This window comes from Hevea brasiliensis, chromosome 8 (assembly GCF_030052815.1).
Source record: "Hevea brasiliensis isolate MT/VB/25A 57/8 chromosome 8, ASM3005281v1, whole genome shotgun sequence".
NCBI classification, from domain to species: domain Eukaryota; kingdom Viridiplantae; phylum Streptophyta; class Magnoliopsida; order Malpighiales; family Euphorbiaceae; genus Hevea; species Hevea brasiliensis.
In genome coordinates this window covers 40,431,906-40,441,158 of record NC_079500.1, presented here as the reverse complement: position 1 = coordinate 40,441,158, position 9,253 = coordinate 40,431,906, and positions in this window count along the sequence as shown.

The following is a 9,253-nucleotide window of genomic DNA, read 5'->3' as shown; positions in this document are numbered from 1 at the left end:
TTTAACTTAGTTAAATGTGGTAGGAAAAATAATTTTAATTATGACATCATCATTGATGTCACCTATGATGTAATAACCTTTTTCTTTTCCTTTCTTTTTTTTTTCCATTAGTTCTTTAATTTAATTCCCGACTCCGAAATTTTCTTTTCTCTGATTTTATTTGACAGTTAGGTCAGGAGTCAGCTTTTGAGGTCAATTGACCAAATTGCCCCTCGCCGGTTCGATCCGGTTTGCAAATAATTCAATATTTCTTTCGGATCCCTGACCTAATTATTTGACTGACTTAACAATTCTTTTTCATGATTTTCTCTTTTCCACTGTGTTTGTAATAGTCTTAAGGATCGTAGCGTCACATTTTATGGTTCGAAATTTGAGTTTAAATTGACTTCACAGTCCTTCTCGAGAAGGTTACCCATCGCTGTGACTCTCAGCTCGTTTAACTTCTTATGTTCTATTTTTCTTATTTATACTTAACTAATTGACAATTACTAATTATTTGTGTTTATAGCTTATCTAGTTGTCTTAAGTGTGGTTCTAATCCCCTTAATTATCCGGACAGGCTCCAGTCACCGGAATAGTGAAATATACCAGGCTATGCAAATAGGGGTGTTACAATCTCTGAAGACAAAATGAACAAAATGCCATTCGTTTGGCTTAACAGACTAAAATTGTCTGTACCAATTGAAAAATTTTTCTAAACCTTTTCTTGTCATTATAATGCCATAGAAACCTCAATGACTCTTCTCTGGAGTCTCAAAAAATATTTTATAAATTTTTCTTCCGGTTTAGGGCTCCTAGTTGCAAGAACCGCAACTTTCCATTGGGTTACCCATTGCTAGAGCCCCGGCTCATTTAACTTAGTTGTATTTGTCGACACCATATTTTGGCCGATCCCCAAAATTAATAAAACTTTGAAACTGACCTCAGTACTAAGTCTCCTTTCGACAGCTAATCACATTTCCGATCTCTCTTTGATAGACAGTCACATTTCCGATCTCTCTTTGATAGACAGTCACATTTCCGATCCCTCCTCAAAGAATTGAATCAATGTTAAGTCCTCACATCAGTCAAATCCTTACCAGTCTATTAAATCGCTCACCGATCTCTCCGATCCGTTGTAGTATAAACGAAGTGAACTAGATCTTTTCTTACCAGTTTTATTGCCGATCTCCCTTTCAAAAGTTTAAGAGTTAAGGTTTTGGTCCGGTTTAATGAGGATTTCGATCTTAAGTGTTCAAGTCAAATTTTTAATTTTAATCAAGTCCCGTTCAGCATTTCTTCCCTATCAATCTCATGCTCATTGTGTTTTCCGATCTCTCACACTTAGGTTAATAATCATCTTTAGTTATTTCAACATACTCAGACAATCAAGTGTTTAATAATTTAGAAATTTTCCGATCATAACCATTCATCGAACAAAAAGGGCATTCCACTTCATTTCATTTCAAAAAATTTGTACAAGTCATTCGGCTGGGGGATCACCCCCAGCCTGATCTACATTTTGCTCATTTTCTCTCTCACCCTCGGCCTCCTCTTCGCTTTCCTCCTCACCTTCGGGAGCCAGGTCGGCCATCCAAGAGAAGTCCTCCTCTGGGTAACACTTTTGGAGCTCGGCCAAGAGATCCTTGTGAGCGTTCACATAGGCACCGGCTATTCCTGTCACCATCTCTTCATCTTTTGCCTTAAGCTCCTTAGCAAGATGAGCGACCTGAGCAGCTTCGTTGGCCCGGAGTGCCTGGACTTCTCTAAGGGCCTGATCCCTCTCAGCCAGAACATGAGTCTGTTCGGCCAGCTTATCCTCATAGTACTTCACCCTCCCCTCAATTTGAGATATGTAATCTTGAGCGGATGAGAGTTGGGATCGGAGGGATGCCACTTCTTGACTCTTTCTTTCGACTTCTTGACTCTTTTTCTCGACCTCCTTACCCAGGCGGTAAGCCTTTTCCCGAACTATGTGCTGGTTCACCAGGCACTCTACATTCAGACTCATGGAGCGGGTTAGGATGTCGTCAAGATTGTCCTGAGACAGTCTGTCCCGATCCTCCCGAAGGCAGATGGAAGACCCCAAGACTTTGGCAAAATCGGGGTTCTCCCGAACAGTCCGGTTGTTCTCCAAAGAAGTGATCAGCACTTGGGCGCCACGAGAAGGGGGCCTCGTAGGAGGTCGAGAACGACCCCCTTCTGTGCTTGGAGCAACTGGAGGAGGCGGAGCCGGCTCTTCCCTTTGAGGAGGAGATCGGACAGCTTCTGTGATCGGCGGTCCCGAAGGTCGGGGCGGATCCCCTTGTATCTCCCCAGGTTCATGGCCGGGTGTTTGAAGTAGTGCCGAACGCTTCATCTCCTTTATTTTCCGGGAAATCTCTCTCTCCTTCTTCCGCTTCCTGGAACCTTCACCACCCGCCATACCTACACAAAAAAGAGGTCAGTGAGATCGCTAAGGTCCAAAGATCTGAGAAATAGAAAATACCGATGCCAAGATCAGAGAGCTGAAGCCCGCGCTTTTCGCCCGTGATCAACTCCATCGTCCAATGATGCAGCTCGGCAGTCACCGCATCTAAACAGGAGTACTTTTGAGTGGCAGCTTGATTCTTCAGCTCCATCACTATTAGGTTTTCCTCCTTGTTCAGGGTAATACGCTTCGGAATCAAGGGCCCCTGGTGCCACCAGCTACGGGGGAAGTCCTCGAAGCAGGTCGGATTTTTGCTCCTCAGAATGAAGAAGCGGTTCTTCCAATTCTTAAGGGAGGAGGGCAGATCGGTGAAGAGCCCGCAATGAGGCTTCGCCTGAAAGAACCAATGCTCGTCGTCCTTTCGGCAAGTAGCCTGTGCAGTTTAGCGAACACCTTAGCCGTAGGTCTGATTCCCTTAGCTCGGCACAGGCCTCAGAAGGCTACCAAGATCCGCCATGAGTTAGGGTGAATTTGGGCGATGCACACTCGGTGGAATTTTAGGACCTCCTTGAAGAAGTCGTCCAGAGGGAACCGAAGACCGGCCTTTAACTGTTCCTCGTATACCATCACCATGTCATTTTCTTCAAAGGAGTGATCGGCTCGGTGATCGCCGTGACACCGGATAAGTTCATATGAATCGGGCTCTACTCCTGGCTAAACGACTGCAGATCGGATTCTTGCAAGATCGACGGCAGCTCGTCCATAGGAAGATTGTCCCTCCCCAAAGAAGGTGCATGCCTTGATGGTGCGATCTGCCCCCGAGCTGGAACAGAGACCCTAGAAGGTTCTGGTTGTGTGCTCGGCCCGACCACCTCTTCTTCATCAGACGACCACGAAAACTGAATGGAAGGAGGGCTCGTCGCTCTCTGACCTTCGGCGCCGCTCATTTTCAAAGGAAAACAAAGAACTTAAAGCTAAAAGAAGGATTAAAACCCTTACCGGAGCTTGAATGGAGTCGGAAGAGCTTAAAAAATCAGGAGAGTTTTGGAATTGCTCGCGAGAGACAGAAAATGGCATAAGTAAGAAACTGGCTAACCCCTACCCCTAGTTATACTCGTTCGAGCATTTAATGCTCACGATGTCCCAGGCAATGCATCGGTTAACGGGATTCGCCAGCTGTTCTAACACGTCTCTCAAATTCCATAAAGAGAATGGCTAATTAGAGATCGGCATATTAAGATAAATGTTTCGAATTGCGGATCACTTAAGGGTTGTTCAGTTAGGAACTAGATCGGATAAACACATCAGAGATCGGAAAATAATCAGTGCAATAATAATAAGATAACAATTGACTTTTATTTCCAAAAGATCGGATTACATCGTTTGGGCGATCTCTAGGGATCGGAATAATAGAGATCGGAAGATGGGAGGTCAGCATGAGAGATCGGAATAGGAGCGTGGGAGGGGTCGAAAGGCAAAAAGAATAAGACAAATCCCAAATAACCATTGTCAGAATCAGAGCCGAGGTAGTTAAAGCGTGGCAGACAATATCTCCACCGCACGCCTAAGAATCGCCCGCAATGCTGACAGGTGCCAGGGTATGTCATGACAGTCCTGTGCATCCCAATCTCCACCGTTGATCTCACTTGTAAGGACAAGCTCGGAGCCCTTGGATCAAAGAAGAAGACGACAAGACCAGCGCCTTTCACTCCCGGCCCTCGGATCACCTCGGACAAGAAGATTTGGGACCATCAGATTAAAAGAAGAAAAGGACAAATATTCTGAAGAGCGATCTCGGCCATTCATTTTGATTCTCTTTAATTCCTGAACATCCGATCATGTCCTTCGAAATCTTGACCCTCCATCTCCCTCAAAATAAATCCTGACCCTTCATGGGGAGCACCCGATTCCTATAAATACCTGCATGAAAAACTGTTCAAGAGACGGGCAAAAAAGAGAGAGGTAGTTATTATAGCGGAAGAACTCTGAAACTTCATTCAGTTTGTTACTCTGCTACTTAGAAGTGTTGATTAGAAAGACTTTTGAAACTAGTTTTCTGAAGTGTTTTCTTGAAAAGGATTCTGAATACTGGAACTCTACATTTTCAGTTTGTTCATTATCCGGTCACACTCTCACTTTCAGCACTTTATCATCTCTGTTTTCATTCCCATTGTCCAAGCTCAAACTTCAGTCCACTCGTTTTTATCTTAATTTGATTGCATTTTAGCTAAGCACCCTTCAGTTTATGACGAACATCAGCCCTCAGGCTAATCAGTCCGCTATCCTATCACTATTTGTCACCTCGTAGTTATTTCAATAGATTTGGCTCCTTACAGGTAAGAGCTCATATTGCTGTTTTATTAAGTGTTTACGTTTACTTTTCGCACTTTCTTTGTTCTTCTTACGTATGTGATTTTCTTCAAGTTCATTTTGGGCAAAAAAAAAACCCCAAAGAATGTTACTCTCGAGTTATCTCTTTAGTGATCAGTCCATCATTTTATTAATCTTTGTCATTTCTGAATGCAAGTTTTCTAGCTCCTAGTAGCGTGTAAGTGATTGGGTAAAACGTAGGTAACTGCAACTTAAGGGTCTCTTTAGAGAGAGAGAGCCTGAATAACACGTCAGGAAAATAGCCCAACTATTAGGCTGACGTAAACGGCAATTCGGCAAGATGCCATAAAGTGGAATAAAACCAAAGTAAACGAAACAGAATAGATCGGACATTAATAGGTATTGGTAAGATGACTACATGGAAGGTCGGTAAATCAAGTCTAGTATCCCCCGTTTAGTCACAAAATACCAATTAGTTAAAAGAAGCCTTATCCCCAGCACCTTTGAACGCCAGAATCCTTAGCTTTAGGTCCTTATGACATGTAGCTGAAATTAAAATTCGGGTGATCGGAAAGATCCCATTCAGGTTCCTGTTAATTTAAAAGAGATCGGAAGAGAGTTCTTATCCGGTCTCAACTCAAAATTTAAAATAAATACTTAATAGAGATCAGAAGAGAGTTCTTATCCGGTCTCAACTGAAAATTTAAAATAAATACTTAATAGAGATCGGAAGAAAGTTCTTATTCGGTCTCAACTCAAAATTTAAAATAAATACTAAATAGAGATCAGAGGAGAGTTCTTATCCGGTCTCAACTCAAAATTTTAATGATTTAAAAGAGATCGGAGGAGAGTTCTTATCCGGTCTCAACTCAGAATTTTAACAGATATTGTAGAGTTCGAAGAAGAGTTCTTATCTGATTCTTAAATTAAATTTTAATAAAATATTCCTTTCAAATAAAATTAACATACAACAGTAACTCACTAAGGTTGTCCCGTTTACTTATGTATCTGGGTGATCCAAATTTAGTGAAAAATCAAATGTTCCTTTAGTCAAAAGGATTAACATGTCCATTTGAGCCCTTCTAACTAATGCAAAGTTAAATCTACTTACCCTTATTAAGGGACGAGGTGGGGTGCCTAACACCTTCCCCACCCGTTTACGGACCCCGAACCTAGAATCTCTGTCTTGAAGTGGTTTCATTTCAATTTATTTTCACAAATGGTTTTCTTTAGTTTCCCTCAAAACTAAGGTGGCGACTCCTCACTCTTTCCCACTTCAGTGAGGGTTCGTTCAGGCGACCGCAAAATCCCTTGCGACAGCTTGGCGACTCCACTGGGGACTTGATATCCGTATTTAACCCCGGTCTAAAGGTCTAAAAAGTAGATTTAATTTTCCAATCAAATTATAGTTAGGTGGGCTCACCCGGCGATGGTTTGCGTGTTAATTTTTGTTTATTCCTACTAACTGTTCTGCTTGTCTTGCTTATTTTATCCCCCTACAGTGCTCTTCGTTTCGAAAAAAAAAAAAGGAAAAAGGAAAAATGGAAAGAATAAAATCCCCCTGAATTGGGAAGAGGTAAAGGTGTCCCTTCACACACTGAACACTCACATGATGTCCTCACACACTTCGGTCCTATACCCGGGCTTTCTTACCCTTTTAGGAAAGTAGGAGGGGGTCATGTAGTGGTACCCGTGGGTTTTACCCCGTTAGTATCCGTGAAGGCTTCTGCTCAGATTGAAACTCGTTCTATCCACTGTGATACTCGTGGAATTTTCCCGATAATATCATGGTTATAGAACGGGAATCTACTGTTACAGTAGGGGCAATTTGGGAACCTGTGGCTTTTAGAAAATTAGACCTTGAGCTAAACTATCACATTAGCTGAAAGCCGTAGCAAGCTACCTTATAAGATAGAACTATCCAATTAGGTAGCACTCATCCGGTATCAGGAGCCTCCCTATGTTAGGACAAAAAGGGGCATACTTACTCTTACCCTGTTCTGCTTTAATTTCCTTTTGTTCGTTTTTGTGAGGGTAATCTTGAATTCTACTGAAACACCTACACATTTTCCTACTTTGATAAATGTGTATGTGTCACCCTGCCAACAGTATGATTCAAAATTACCCAAATTTATCTTGCTAACGAGTTTTTCCGCAGGCATCATCAAACCAAGAGTTTGTGAAAAGGATAAGGCATCATTTTTATCATGGCATCCTCGAGTCAGTCGGCAGAAGAAGTTCAGAATGCTAAACTTTGGTCCGATTCAACTCATACTCCAGTACCCTCGCAAAATAATGTTTCCAAGGCACATGCTAGCTTACTACCCTCATGGGATCTGAATAAAATTGAGGTCAGAATGAACAGCCTCGAGGGTCTGTCTAATGGATGGAGGTCGCTTCCCGATCAGGTCAAGGCACGATTTGAAAGGAAATACGGGAAAATTGCAACCCTAATGCGAGTCAAGGTCCAAATCCCGGCATTAAAAGCCATGTCGCTTTGGAATCCTAAGGCACGGGTATTCTCTTTCAATGACATTGATACGATTCCCACTATGGAAGAATATCAAGCACATCGAGATTCCTTACTCAACAGAATCGGATCTACCTACACCTTGAGCATAGGCGCACTGAAACGATTAACACATTTGTTGGGTATTCCTTCGGAGGAGGCAAAGTCAAAAGAAACGGTCAAAGGAAACACACATGGATGGTATTGGACCTACCTCGAGAAGCGGTTAGATCAATTCCTCCAAGAGAAACAGTGGGATCAAGCTTCAGTAGCACTCGCATTGGGAATCTATGGCTTGATTTTGTTCCCGGGACCATTAGGAATCATAACCTGCAGCACGGTGGAAGTATTCTGGGCGGTAGAAAGGCAGGAGGTCAATCCGATACCGGCAATTCTTGCGGAGACCTTATTAACCCTTACCTACTGCAGACAACAGGGTAAAGGGTCCATCAAGTGTTGTTCTCAATTGTTATATCTCTGGATTATCAGTCACATATGCCCTGTGGAGACAAAGGGATTGACTTGGTACCTTGACCAGCCTCCCATCGAGAAGATGACCCGGTTAATAATCAGTCCGAAGAATGAACAGCAGTGGCGGGAACAGATTTTGGGTTTAAATAGCCATTATTATTGTTGGAGGAAGCTGTGGGCGTCAGGACAATCCATTTTTATCAGCACGGGAGGAAATCAGTCGGTATCCCTGATCGGAGTAACCGGATACACAAGTTACACTCCGGCCTTGGTAATGAGGCAGTTTGGCTCAACACAGTCCAGAATCGACATTGAAGAATATCACCAAGGTCATTTCTACCATGAGCTCAAGGAAGAGGAAGGGTTGAAAATGGCTCGCAAGTCTTGGGAGAACATCACTCTGGTGGAGAGATCGCCTAAAGGCCCAAGCGCCTCGGGCGATTATCTTAAATGGAGAGCTAACAGGGACTAAGAATGCTCAACTACAAAATTCAAAGACAGCAATCCGCGCCGAGATGTCCTATTAGAAGAAGCTGATGATCGCCTGGTTGACTCGCTACAAAAGGCAAATACCGAGAACTCGCAACTGCAAGAACAAATAAAACAGTTGGAGGACAAACAGCAGATTCTCAAGAGGAAAGTAAGGAGGCTCAGAGAAGAGGCAAGGGCCGAAAAGATGGGTTTTGAAGAGCAAGAGATACGGTGGGAAAAGGAAAAAAACTCTCTCCACGCTGTAATGAAAGAAGTAGAAGCACAGAATAGTAAGCTTCAGGAAAAGATAAAATACCAAGAGATACTCGTTGAAGAGTATAAACAGGAAAACAAAAAGAAAAAGCTCGAATTAAAAGAACAGGCACTACTCATCAACGATATCTTGAAAGAATGTGCTAAGGAAAGGAAGGAGAAAGAAAGACAAGCTGCTCTCTATCAAGAGTTGAAAGGGAATGTTGACCAGCTGGAGAGAACGATAGCACAGGGAAAGCAAGAACTCCTACCTGAATCCGAGTATGCTCTGAAAGCATTCAACCCTGCCAAACAAGAAGAAAGGTTATATGAGTATCTCAGAAAATGTCATCTCATTATAAAGAACCTCCCTGAGCCTAGGCCAATGTAAAGAATACGGTGTACAAATTATTCAGTTAATGAAATGATTTTTGGATCATTGTTTAGCAAATTTGTGAATGAATAATATGACTCCCGTAGGAACTCCCTCGCTAGGGTTATATGAAAAATTGAATGCGCTATATGGACAGGTATCATAAATACGCATTCAATCCGGTCATTCACAGTCAGACTATTGAACGATGCTATGATAAAAGTGATGCAGTTATCCATCAACAGATTTCATTTCTGGCTCTCAAATGCCACCGTATCCTTCGTCCACATCAGGACCCTATTTAATTTTGATCAAAATTCACTAAAAATTTCTTTTTTTGACTCCTTACAGAAAAACAACATTGCTTCGAACAAGGCAAGTCTGACCAAGCACGCGATTCAACCCCAGCGAGTGTACTTAACAAGATCTCAAACAAGAAAACAAATGGAAGACCAGG